Source organism: Talaromyces atroroseus, assembly GCF_001907595.1.
Source record: "Talaromyces atroroseus strain IBT 11181 chromosome Unknown scaffold_16, whole genome shotgun sequence".
NCBI classification, from domain to species: Eukaryota; Fungi; Ascomycota; class Eurotiomycetes; order Eurotiales; family Trichocomaceae; genus Talaromyces; species Talaromyces atroroseus.
Window position 1 is genome coordinate 29,163 of NW_017971448.1, and position 15,500 is coordinate 44,662.

General features: G+C 18.4%; 7 annotated features.

Moving 5' to 3' along the window:
- Positions 1-406: part of a repeat region (Identified by RepeatMasker using a combination of RepBase library and repeat library created with RepeatScout) that runs on past the window's edge.
- Positions 404-2,714: a repeat region (Identified by RepeatMasker using a combination of RepBase library and repeat library created with RepeatScout).
- Positions 2,714-6,193: a repeat region (Identified by RepeatMasker using a combination of RepBase library and repeat library created with RepeatScout).
- A 1-nt stretch (position 6,194) lies between these two features.
- Positions 6,195-6,523: a repeat region (Identified by RepeatMasker using a combination of RepBase library and repeat library created with RepeatScout).
- Positions 6,514-7,501: a repeat region (Identified by RepeatMasker using a combination of RepBase library and repeat library created with RepeatScout).
- Positions 7,498-14,795: a repeat region (Identified by RepeatMasker using a combination of RepBase library and repeat library created with RepeatScout).
- A 2-nt stretch (positions 14,796-14,797) lies between these two features.
- Positions 14,798-15,500: part of a repeat region (Identified by RepeatMasker using a combination of RepBase library and repeat library created with RepeatScout) that runs on past the window's edge.

The window sequence follows — 15,500 nt, forward strand, 5'->3', positions numbered from 1 at the left end:
AATAGGCATCAGATATATATCCTAGTTGACCCCTATTCTGATCATAAATATAGTCTTAAATAACCCCCTAAATATTCTCTTTAGTTAGATATGCAGATTATATAATATTCTTAATACTAGCTAATATAATATTCTGAATCTGTTGTTATGATAGTATGTCTTAATAGTATTAGATTTCACTAATTCAAAAAAGAAACTAATTAATAGGATATAAGAGCTTATAAATAGCTGAATCCTGATTATTGAAGTTATTCTTAATTTATATATCTAAGAATTATATCTTTACTAATTTATAGTTCTTATTAGAAATAAATGCTGGTAATCTTATTAAAATATTATAAATTTAGTATTAAAATAATAATAATGATTTGAAAGAAGGTTAACTTAATTAAATAATTATATTTGTGACGGCCTAGTACGATTTGGCTTGGCGGCACACGGTTACTGCAGAAATACCCGTGGGCCGCCTCCCGTAGACAAATCACATGCAGGGAAGATGTGGGGCTAGATATACCTTATAGGGATTACCTCATGTTTTAATTTATACTATAGATTGCCAGAGGATCTATGTGATATTAAGAAGGGTAAATAGCCTTTACCAGCCAGTATTCTACATTATTAGAACCTTTCAGAAATCTAGATTACTAGGCACCAGCACATAATAGAGATAGCCTATAAATATCTAAAATAAAAAGAAATATAAATAAGAAAAAAGGGACTAATAATTATTCTTTTCTCTTCTTCTCTCTAGTTTAATCTCTTTATATTTAGCAACTAAATAAATTTAATATTATATTATTATATTAAACTAAACTCTTATTTACTTACTAATACTAATCCTTATAAATTTATAAATAGACTAATATCTTAATTCTAAATAACTTAATATGCTTAATTCAAAATCACTCTTTTTCTTATTTTATTATCCTTAAACTAAGATCTAGATTCTAGACTTAGAAACTAAAATAATTTAATCACTTAAACTAGCACTGGAGAAGCTAGATAAATATCATCTATTATATCTTCTTCTAGAAGTAAAAGATAATAAAGAACAAAAATCTTAGAATATTAAATATAAGATATTTAAAAAGTATATAGATAAGAATCTAGTTATACTATTTAATTAATTAATATAAAAACAGTACAAGAACCTATACTAAATTAATATATTAAAGAAGCAATAAGACATCTATAAAAAGATTATTATAAATTAATATAAAACAATAAAAAAATTAATAAAAAAACAAAATCTCTTATAACACTAATTTATTAAACTAAGCCTTAAAAAACCTTCTTTTATTACTAAAGATAGTAGCAAAAAAACTATCAAACTTCCTAATAGATCAGCCCTAACTAATAAAAAAGATTCCTCCTTTAAATCTTAACTTATCAAAATTAAAAATAAATTAAAAACTAATATTAACTACTATTCAGACTTCTTAACCTATATAATATATATATAATATATATATCACAGAGAAATAGTAAACTATATTCTTCTCTAATTCTAAAATAATACCACCAAACTATATAAAGATATTAAAAATATTTTTAAACATCTTAAAACCATCTATCATAACATAAACTAAATTATCAATACAAAGACTATATTTTACTATCTAATTATAAAGTTAAATAATTAATTTCAGACCTTTCTATCAATATTCATATATTACACCTAAGAATCAAAGACCCTACATATATAATAAAAGAATAAGTTATATAACAAACTAAGCTCTAAGTTAATAAAATCAATAATTAAAAAGATAAATAATAATAATATCTCTTACTCTAAATTTATAACTTAGTATACTCAAACAGCCAATCACTTAAAGCAGATTCAGGAAATTAAGAAGCATATTTATTCATATAATAACAGAGAAGATTAAACTACAGAAATACTACATAACTAATCTAGTATTAACACCAGTAATAACTCTAATAATAATAGCAAAGAAACACAATATAACTACTTAAGTAAGAAAGAATATATTAAACTCTTTAAAAAAAAAAATACTATTACTATAAAATCCAAGAACACTAAGCTAACAATTACCCTCTTAAAAACAGCTAATCTAGAAATAATATTACTAAGTAATTCAAGATAATAAATAAGAATAAATAGGCTGCTATCCAGAAAGAAAATTCTAATTCAAAAAATAATAATATCTAGAAAAAGTCTCTATTCTAGATAAAGTTTATATTAATCTATATAAATTAAATATCAGATAATTAATAAAATCTAATAAAAAAAGTTTTATTATATCTATATAACTTATTTAAGAAACACACTTAATATTTATTAAAGCATTAATTAATACTAAAATAAATAGATTAGTATTTATTAATATCTACTTAGTTATATTGCTAGTAAGATTTTTTAATCTTAAGATAATATCTTTAAAAGAGCTAATAAGGATAAAAGAATATAATAGAAAGAAATAGAACAAAATCTTTTATATACTTAAATTAATATTAATTATTAACAAAAGATACTATATTAAAATGCTATTTTTAATCCTTAATATTAAAATATATAATATAATATTAGGCAGAATATAACTTACTAAATATAACATCTTAGCAGATTATTAGAACCAATAATTAATTTAGCCTAAAGATATCTCTTTAAAAGATTAAATTATAAAGACTAATTACCACATAATTCCTAGGGCTATTTTATAATAATTAAGAGATATTAATCTATAATATTACTATATAAATATATTCTTAAAAGATCTATTAAATTAATTATCAACTCCTAAACCTTATAACTATAAGATTGAATTAACTAGGAAAAATATATTAAAATATAGCCCTCTTTACAAGATAATCTTAAAAGAATTAAAAGCAATACATAAATATATTCTTAATAATATTTATAAAAAATTTATTAAATCAAATAACACCCTCTTTGCATCACTAATCTTAATAATTAGTAAATCTAGAGAGAAAATATAATTCTATATTAACTACTAAAAATTAAATACTATAATTAAAAAGAATTAATATCCTTTATTCTTAATTAATAAGATCCTTAATTAAATTAATAAAGCATAGATTTTTACTAAATTAGACATTTAATAAGATTTTCATTAAATAAAGATGCATTTTAACTCAGAAGATTTAACCATCTTCTATACACAATATAACATATATAAATATAAAACAATACCCTTTAGAGTGATAAATAAACCAGTAACATTCTAATATATAATTAATAACATCTTTATAGACATACTTGATAGATTTATAATAGCCTTTATAAATAACTTATTGATTTATAATAAAAATAAACTTAAGCATTAAGTATATATTAAAAAGATATTTTAACACCTCTAAAAAATAAGATTATAAATAATACTCTATAAATACAAATTCTATATCAAGTAAATTAAGTTTCTTAAATTTATTATTATATCAAACAGTATTAAAGTTAATCTTAAAAAGATTAAAGCTATTTAAAGATAAAAGTCTTTAATAAATATAAAGAGAATATAGTTATTCCTAAGATTTTATAATTTCTATTATATCTTTATTAAATACTATAGCAAAATATTATAATTACTTAATTAACTAACTTAGAAAGAAACACTTTTCATATAGAATAATACTTATAAAGTAACATTCTAGAAACTTAAAAAAAAACTAATATTAACTCTAATTCTCAAATATTATTAATATAATTTAGAAATATAATTAGAAATTAATATCTTAAAAGAAGTTATTATAATAATATTATTCTAACAATATACTAATAGTAAGTAGTATCTAATAGCCTATTTTTCTAAAATAATAGACTCTATATAAGCTAAATATAATATTTATAATTAAGAAATGCTGGTAATAATATAATATAAGCCTTAGAGATATAGCAAGCTAAGCTTTAAGAATTAACTAGAAATAAATCTATCTAAATTCTTACTGATTATCAAGCCTTAGAATATTTTATAATAATAAAAAAACTTAATAGCAGATAAGTATAATAATTAAAAACCTTTTCTAGGTACAGTTTTCATATTAAATATCAACCTAGATCTTTAAATAAGAGAGTTAATACCCTAACCTAATATATAAAGGACAACTAACAATCTAAGAAAAAGAACCCTCCACTATTATCCTCTAACTGACTTAATCCTCAGATTATAAAGAAACTCTAAGAATAAGATCACATATAGAAAGCAGAATCTAAATTAAAAATCTTAATTATTATAAATAATATGCTACATATTATTACCAGAATCCTAAAGAGTAATTAGGAAAGTTAAAAAACTATAAAATATTATAAAATAACTAAAAATCCTAGATCTAACTAAGATTTAATTAATAATTAATTAATATTTAAAAAGAGACTTTATATACTAAATAAAAAAAACCTTAGAGTATAATTATTAGATAAAATACACTAATAATCTACTATTACTTACCCTAAAAAGAATAAAATAAAGAAACTATTAAAAAAACAATATTATTAAAAAATATAAAACTAGAATATTAAGCAATATATTAATAATTATCTTATATATAAAAGAATAAATATATATAAAAACTTATTACTAAGATTACTAAAGCTACTGTTTATACTTATTTAATTATAACAGTATATATCAATAGATTTTATATCTTATCTAAAGGACAAGTACAGTTTCAATACAGTTTTTATAATAATAAACCAACTAAGTAAAAGACTAAGATTAATTCCCTATACCAAGAACATCATAGCTAAGAAGATAACTAGACTATAAATCAGATATATATTCCCTAAAACTAGCTTACTAGATTTAATAGTATCAGATTAAAAGGGATAATTTATATTAAAATTCTAGATAAAAATATACTATATCCTAGAGATTAAGCTAAAACTATTAATAATACACCATACATCTATAAATAGATAAACCAAAATTATAAATTAATATCTTTCAGTCTATCTATAATCTTATATCAGCTTCTACCAAGATGATTAGTCTAAATAATTATTAATAATAAACTTCACTACAGCATTCTTACCCTAGGAATTAACTAGACTATTACCATTTAAGATTAAGAGAGGTTTTATACTAAGAATATCATTTAATTAGTTACCATTAAATAATAAAAACCCTATATAGAATCAAGAGCAAGCCCAAACCTAGATAAAACACTTATAATAAATATAAGATTATATAAGATAGAACATAATGTAAGCATAAGAACAATAAAAAATATAGACAAATAAACATCAATAAAAGATAGATTTTAATATTAAGAATAAGATTATATTAACAACTAAGTATCTTGATAATAAATAACCCAGCTAAAAACTTTCTTATCAGAACTTAAGCCTATTTAAAATTATTATAAAGAAAGAAAATACATTTAAATTAAAACTCTCTAAATATTTTCAAATACATCTAGTTTTCTTACTAGATAAACTTTAAAAGATATACTCAATAGAACCACTACTAAAGCAGATTAAAAACCCTCTACTACCAATTAAAATCAATAATCATAATAAATAGAAAGTCAAATAGATTCTTAACACATAAATATATTACTAGAAACTATAATACCACATTCAATAGCAAGATCATAATAATAATATAATATAATACCCAACAAGAAATTTCAAGAATACACCAAACATCATAAAAGCATTCCATAATTCTTACCTAAAAAAACCTAGATCATCATTACATTTAAAGAATTAGCTATATATAGCTAAAAAGAATAAATTCTTACCTAACCATAATAAAAATAATATACCATTATTAACTTAATATTCAGAACAAACATCACTTAGAATAAAGAGTAATATAACAGCCTAATATAATTTAATTTAATAACACACAATTACTACAGAAATACCCACAAGCCACCTCCTATAAATAAATCACATATAGAAAAGATGTAAGACTAGATATACCTTATAGAGATTACCTTATATTTTAATTCACACTACAGATTACCAAAGAATCTATATAATATCAAAAAAAATAAATAGCCTTTACCAGCCAGTATTCTACATTATTAGAACCTTCCAGAAATCTAGATTACTAGGCACTAGCACACAACAGAGATAGCCTACAGATATCCAGAATAGAAAGAAGTATAAGTAAAAGAAAGAGGGCTGATAGTTATTCTTTCCTCTTCTTCTCTCCAGTTTAGTCTCTTCGTGTTTAGCGACCAAATAGATTTGGCATTGCATCGTCACAATATTAACATAATTGATTTGAACTGATTTAAATTAGGATAAGATAAGAAAAGATTTAGGAATATATTAATCCTAATTTTAAGAATCTTAAATTAAATAAATATTCTTTTATTTTTAATAATTTTAAGAATAAGATTAAGAAGGCTAATTATAAATGAAAAGTGGAAAAGTATAAGAAGAAGAAATAGATCCTTAAAATTATTCTTTTTTATATAAATGAGTTAGTTGATGTAATAGCTTAATTCTTAATCTCTAATAAGAAGAAGATTTATAATATATTAAAAATGCTGTTAATTTATTTTAAATTATTAGATTAAGAGATATAGTATATGTGACGGGGGTTGCAAGAACGTAGCTGGGATTCGGCTTCGGCCTAGGAATAGATTCGAATATATAACGTATATACACGTATGCTCAGCAGCTAATCACTACTTTACAAAAGCCTGAGGCCATCCATAGTTATAAGATAGTATGTGCTAAGCTACTAGTCTAATTAATAGCAAAAAGCCGGGCAAGATCATATATCTATTATACTTTAAAGCTATTCCTAACTCCATCTAAGATTTTACCTTATAGCTATCCCTCTCTTTATAAAAATGTATCCTTAAGCCTAAAATTTTATAAATTTAAAGGATTTAATATATAGAATTAATAATTTAAGTTTTATAATAAAATCCTTACTTTTAATAGAGAAATTAAAAGTAGATAATAAGTATTAGATAAAAGATTAAATATATAGAAAGTAATTAAGATTGATACTAATAATAAGTATATATAAATTCTTATTTTTTTTATTTTAATTTTCTTTTTTTTTCTCTTTTTTTCCTCAGCCTCATCTTCTTTCTTAATAATAAGTATTATTTTAATATTATACTTTTTTATTAAAATTTTATTAAATATAGATTTAGTATATTTTATATTATTAATTTCTTACTTTTCCTGCATCAATTTAATATTTAAAATAATAATAAGATAGTTTTAATTATCTTATAATTAAGTATAATAATCAACTTAGAATATCTAATTCTAATAATTTAAACCTATTCTAATTATCTCTCTCTTTAAAAGTAGCATTTTAATATTTAAGAAAATATTAATATAATAATAGTTTATTATTATTAATCTAGATTTATTCTTATATTTAGAGTATCTTATAAAAATATTATTTATATAGATAAATTAGCTATATAAAATAAATTATAAAATTAAATAAATATTAATACAGTTATTAATAATATAAATAAATAAATAATCTAAATCTCTATATATTCTTAAAAATCCTTTAATTAAGTCTTTTAATGCAGTGTCAGAGAATCAGAACGTTACAGCCAATGGATCAGGTTAGTCACTACAGGACTAATGCATATCGGAACAAAGGATTACCCGCAAAGCCTTAGGGTTAGGGCAATAGAGCCAGCAGAGTCATTACTATATTAACTATATTAGTGAGAATAGAATAAACAGAGCTATTACTATATTAACTATAATAGAAGAAAGCTATATAAAAATACTTATTTATTATATATTTAGTTTTCTTCTATTATCTTAAATTAACTATAATAACTTAAATATATAATCTTCTATTAATTAGAATATTTATAATCTTATTCTTATTTCTTTTATCTACTAAGATCTTTTAACCTTAGAAGTCTATTAATTTTATTTATTAATAATTATCCTAACTATACTCAATAGTAATTAAACTAAAGTTTCTAATAATTTAAGATCTTCAGTTAAAAAAGAAGTCTTAAAAATAAATAATAATAATATCTTAAATCTTAGTTCTAATAATTTTAAGTCTTAATTTATAAACTATTAATACTAGTAGTAGGAATATTATAACTACTAATAATAAAGACATAGCAGTATTATTATAATATATTAAAGAATTAGAATAAGTTATAGTTAATAATAAAGAAAGATTAAGCTAAGTATCTTAAGAAATTAAGATTAAAATAATAACTTTATTTAAGAAAAAATATAAAATCTTTAAAATATATCTTACTTAAATATAACTCTATTTTATATATAATAGCAAATAAATTATAAATAAGTCTAATAAAATATTAATAGTATTAAGCTTTCTTAATAAAGAGATTATAAAGTAATTTACTCTATATATTACTAACTAGTATTATACATATAGTAATAAAGAATAAAAAAACCTTAAGATAATTATAATATTTTCTAGTTATTAGTATTACAAAGAAAAACTTAATTAATTATAGAAAACTATTAATAAAGAAATTAAAGCTATTAATAAAATCTAATATATTAAATAATAGATCTTAGTTAGAGAATATATTTTTAAATTTTTATAAATATTAGAAGGATTTTTATAAAATAATTAAAGATTTAGAGACTAGTTTTATAAAGGATTAAAGGATAATATTAAAGATTGAATCTTAATAATAATATTATAATTAAAAATATTTTAAATAATGATAGAAGTAGTATTCTAGATTAATTTAATTATATATATCTGATGAATGGAAAAAAGAGAATTTAAAAAAAATAAAATAAACTTATATTAGAAGTAAATTAAAAACAAGGATAAAGATATAATAATATAACTAAATATAATTCTATTTAAAGAAAAGAAAGATAAATTAAGAAAAAATAAAGCTTATTTTAATTATAAAAAATTAGATTATTTTGCAAATTAATATTAAAAGCTAAAAAAAAACTAGAAACTAGCTACTTTAGGTTTAAAAAAGCAAGTTATAATAATAATTCTATTAATTTTAATTAATAATAGCAAAGCTAGTAAAATAGCTAATAATAAAATTAATTCTAATAAAGATTTAAAGCAATCAGTTAAAAATAAAAAATAATAATTAGAATAAATAATAAACTATAAATAAATTTAAGTAGAATAGATATAATAAACTAAAAAATAGAAAGCTCTAAAATAATTAAAGAAAATATTTAGTGATTTAAGCAATAAAGATAAAAAATAAAAATAGAAAAGATTTAGCTTTAAAAGAAGTATTAAATAAGCAAAATGAGTTAGCACTAATATAAGGAAGAGACATTAACCTTATAATTTAGGAGAAGAATTAATTAGCTAGGCATTTCTTATATATTATCTCAAAAACATTAAAGACTTATTAGAAGAATATAGTAAAAACACTAATTTAGAAGAAATTAATACAGAAGATTTTAATATAAAGAATACCCAAACAAAATCCCTATTAGAAGAGTCACTTTATACTCAACTAATATTATAAGACAATAAGTCAATAATAATAACTCATAAAGATCTATACTAAGAATTAGACAAAAATCCTATTAAAGAAGAACTAAATAAAGCATAGAGAAATACTATTTAACCTTAAGAAAATAACTAGTATAATTACATGTCAGCAAATATAACTTACTAGAAGAAATCTTAATAGAAATAGAAAGATTATATTAAAGAATATAAACACTATAAAGAATAAATATATTATATATACCAACAACATAAATAAATATATACACTCTTAGTAAACATATATAAATATATATTATATATATAAAGATAACGCTTTTATAATTAAAATAACTAGACATATAAGGAATTGCTCTTATTATCATTATCTAATCTTAGAAAGAAATTTATATTAAGAAGTATATTAGATAATATATTATAATTTATTATATAAAATACATCTTGCGGAAAAAGAACAAAAAGAATGATTTCTATGAATCCTAGAAGTAATTAAAGAATCAAGACTTAAATATCTATAAAAATAAATAAAATGTTAGTATATCTATCAAGAACCTATACACCCCTATTATAATAATATTACAATCACTAAATATAAAGCAAAAAGACCATACAAGCAGCATTATCATAGTATTAAAAAATACTTTAAATATTAATAAAAGTATCAAGAAAGACATATAATTATAATAGAATTTATTACAATAACTATAAAACTAAAAGCAGTTAGTTAGACAGTAATAATACTAGTAAAAATCAATAGAAAAAATACAAAAATCTTATTAGATTTAGAAACAGTCTATAATTATATTAGAGAAAAATTTATAAAAAAAATAGGACTATCTATAATCTAGATTAACAAATAAATAACAATTATCTCTATTAGCAGAAAAATAATCAATTAAGACTACAAAAGACAGACACTAAATATTATTATAAAATCAGAACAATATGCTATAATAATTATACTCAATATTACACTAGTATCAAGAGAATATTATAACACTATATTTAAAATAACATAATTATAAATCTAAAATCCAATAATTAACTAAACCAAAGGAATAATAATCATTAATAAAACAGCACTAAAGACATAAATAATTAAAAAGAATATTAAAAAAATTGCATAACTATATAAAGAATTAGAGAAAATCCTCAATATATTACTAAAAGCTAAAAAGACAGCACAGAAAATAAAAAAATAAAAATAAAAGATGACATTTACTAAAGATATTGAATATATCAACAAGGAAAATAAAACATAAAATACAAAAAAATCATAAAACAGTCAGAAAAACCTAAATAATAGAAAAAAGAAAAAAATAAAAAATAATAATATAAAAGAGATTAAGATAATCTAATAAATATAAATAATTAATAAGATAAGAATCACTAAAAAGATATAGAAAACAAAGCTAAAGCTAAAAGAACTATATAAAAAGAAACTTATAAAAATATTAGTAAAATTACCTAAAAAATATTATAAATTTATTAAATTATTTATGAAAAAAAAATAGCAATTATTAATATATAATAAAGAATTTAAAGTATAAATCAAACTAAAAGAAGAATTTATGCCACCCTTAGTTAAATAATATCATAAGTCAAGAAATAAATTAAAATTTAAGAACAAATTTACTAACAAATTTTATAAAGCAATGTATATATAATTAGAATATAGAAAAACATCAGCACAATTGATATTTATTAATAAAAAAGATATGACTAAATAAATAATTATTAATTATAGAGTATTAAATAATAAAATAATAGATAATACAAATAAGATATCTTATCAAAAACAGAAAAGAGATCTGTTATAAGAAGTAAAGATTATAATAGTTTTTGATATTCAATAAGATTATTATAACCTATAAATAGCTAAAAATAATATTTAGAAAACAGCTTTCCTTATAAATAAAGAACTGTTTAAATAGATAGTTATATCAATAGATTTAAAAAATCTACTAGTATAATTTATATAATATATAACGCATGTTCTATAGAAATATTTAAACAAGTTTATTATAGTTTATTTTAATAATATTATTATATATTTATAAAATCTAGAAGAATATGAAGAATATATATAATTAATTATAATAGTACTTATAAACAAAGGATTAATATTTAAAATTAAGAAGTGTAAATTTAACACTATAATTATTAATTATCTAGGAATAGTTTATATACTAGAAGGATTAAAAATCTAATTTAAAAAAAAAAATATAATACTTAACTAGTCTATTCTAATAAATATTAATAAAATATAGCAATTCTTAGATGTAATAGAATATATTAAAAGATACTTAAAAAACTATATAGAAATAATATACTTAATTACAAAATTACTACAAAAAGATTAAGATTTTAATTAAATTAAATAATAATAACAAGCATTTAAAAAAGTTAAAGAATTAATTAAAGAAATATTAATTCTTATATTTTATAATTTAGAAAAACTAAATATAATTTAACTAGATATATTAGAATATATATTAGAGATTATTTTAAAATAATTAAGAGATAATAAATAATTATAATCTATTATCTTCTATTCTAGATAATTTATTATTATAGAAAGAAATTATAATATTTATAATAAAGAACTACTTATAATAATTAAAGTATTTAAGTAATAAAGATACTATTTATAAAGAATTAAAGAAGAGATAATTATAAAAAATAATTATTATAATTTAAAATACTTTATAATAATAAAAAAGCTTATTAGTAAATAAATTAAATAATTAAAGTATTTATTAAGATTTAAGTTTTAAATTAAATATATTAAAGAAAAAGAAAACATTATTACTAATATATTAAATAGAAAAGTAGATTATATAATTAGAATATAATAGTTATAAATAAATATATTAGTAAAAGATAAAGATAGAATTTATTATAATAATAAAATAATACTAGTAATAATAATTATAATAGAAAATAAAGATTTTTATAAAAAAATAATAGAGACTACTAGAAATAATAAAATACTATAAATAGCACTACATAATAATAAAGCAGTAATTAAGAATAGATTAGCTATTTAAAGAAGATTAATATTAATACTATTTTTAATGATTATAAAAGTTATTTAAATAAACTATAATTTATTAATTAAAAGATATTATAGAATTAATTAAATAATAAAAAAGATATAGCAAATATATTATTTTCTAAGAATAAGAAAATTAGTTAAAAACTATATTAAGAAATATAATAGTTATAATTACAATAAATCAATTAATTATTAATCCTATAGAAGAATATAGATTCTAGAAATACTAACAAAAATATAGCAAAAAATTATAATAGATTTTATATAAGACTTACTAGAGTTAAAGAATCCTATTTTAGGAATTATATATACTAAAGCTATTATTATTATAGATAAACTTATAAAATATATTATTCTAAAGCTAACACTAAAGAATTTAATAATATAATAATATGCAATACTAATATTATAAAAAGTATTTATAATATTTAAATTATCAAGTAAAATCATATCTAATAGAGATAAACTATTTATATTTAAATTTTAATAAATAATTATAAAAAATTATAAAATAAAATATAATTTATCAACCATATATTATTAATAAACTAATAGCTAGACTAAAAGAATAATTTAAGCAATTAAATAATATCTAAGATATTATTTAGATTAAAATCAAGATAATTAAATAGAGTTACTACTAATTGCTTAGTTTATAATAAATAATACTATAAATACATTAATAAAACAAGTATTATATTTTATTAATTTAGAAAGAATTCTAAGAATGAGTTAAGAAAATATTAAATAAGAAGAAGCATCTAATAAAGTAAATATTTAAGTAATATATATACAATTAATATATAATAACTTATTAAAAGACATTAAATAAACAAAAATAAGAATGAAGAGATATTATAATAAGAAATACAAGGATGCACCAGCACTCAAAAAAAAAGAGAGAGTTTATCTTCTATAATAAATACTAGAATCAAAAAGTTTTAATATCAAAAGTATAAAACCAAGTAATAAGTTTAATATAGTTAAATTTAGACCATTTACTATTAAAGAAAAATTTATAAATAATAATTATAAACTTTAATTATTAGTAAGAATATAAATATATCTAATATTTTATATTTTATTATTAAAACTAACCACCAATCTAATAAATAAAAATAAAATAGTAAATAATAAAAAATACAAAGTTAAAAGGATACTATAGCGCAAGTTAGAGAAAGAATATATCTATTATCTTATAAGATAGAAAGAATATAGATCTAAAAAAGACATATAAGAATCTATTAGGCACTTAAATTATTCTAAGAAGATTTAAGAATAGAGATAGAAATATAATTAAGAAAAATAGAAGGATTAAAGTTAGTATTAAGGATAAGATCATTATTTTGTAAAATAAAAGTAGTAGCTAAGAGCTTTTTAGCCTTTTATTATTCTTTTACTTATTTTACTTTTATCTTTTTTTTTACTTTTTCTAATTTCTCTAACTTCTTAATATTTTTTATATTTTTTTAAAGAAATTCTCTAGCTTATTTTTTTAATAGTTTTTACTATTTTTATAAATAAAGAATCTTAATTAAGATCTATTCTTTTTCTTTTTAAAGATACTCTTGAGCTTTAGAAAAACATTTTTATATTATTTTAAATATAAATATATTAATATAGTGATAATTATTCACCTAAATATATTTATTATAATATTTAAAGAATTTTATTTTAATATAAATTTTTTCTAGATTACTGTATTAATTATATAGAAAGTAATAAGTAATATTAAATTATTTAATATATAAAAGAAGAGAGTTTCTTAAAATTGTTTTCTTTAAAGATATAATTAATATAAAACTATAAGATTATATATTTAGAATATTTAAAAAGTTAGAATTAATTATCTATACTTTAAAGAATATGAGTTATTTATTAAGCTGTTAAGATGCTAGCTTTTAAAGAAAAAGATTATTAGAGAATTAGAATATTATAGCTAATAAATTAAATTAGTTACTATAAGACTAATATATATTAGAATAAAAAATTATCTATAAAATCTTAAGATTAGAGTAATAGAGCCAGCAGAGCTATTATTATATTAATTATATTAGTAAGAATAGAGTGAGCAGAGTTATTGCTATATTAATTATAATAAAAAAAAATTATATAAGGATACTTATTTATTATATATTTAATTTTCTTCTATTATCTTAAATTAACTATAATAACTTAAGTATATAATCTTCTATTAATCAGGATATTCATAGCCTTATTCTTATTTCTTTCGTCTACTAAGATCTTTCAATCTTAGAAGCCTATTAACTTCGCCCATTAATAGCTATCCTAGCTATACTCGACGGTAATCAAACCGAAGTTTCCGACATGCAGTCCTTACTTCTAATATTATATCTAATAACTCTCAGCCCCCTGCATCTCCAAAGAGTAAAATAAATAATAATATTCTATATATAGGATTTTAATACTAATAAAATATAAGAATATATAGTTAAGTCTTTATATAAGCTTCTATAATTAGCCTACTTTTAATTATAAATTATTTTAAATCCTTATAATTATATTAAATAATAGTATATTTATTATAATATTATAACTTAATTATATATATATTATTAAATGCTTAAGCATAAATATATTCTTATAAGTATATATTTATATTCTAGTTTAGATATCTATACTATTAAATATCTCTTATTTTATAATTAATATTAATAATTTATAATACCTTAAATCTTTATTAGACTATCTAAAGATTTTAACTAATAAGTTCTATTAAGGTTTAATAGCAGGAGACTTTAATAATTAATATTATATATTAAATAAAGCACTTAAGACTTTAAATTATATATTTAAAAAATATATTATTAAGATAGACTCTAGTGCTAAAATTAATAATAAAAATATAGCCTTAACTCAGTCTAATCTACTTAAAAAGCATTTAATTATAATAATTTATATTATCTTATTAAAAAAACTTTATTTTTATTATTTCTATTCCTAGTTAATATATTTAATTAGTAATCTTACTAACTTTAATAAAAAAAAAGATCTTTTTTATTTTCTTTTATTGA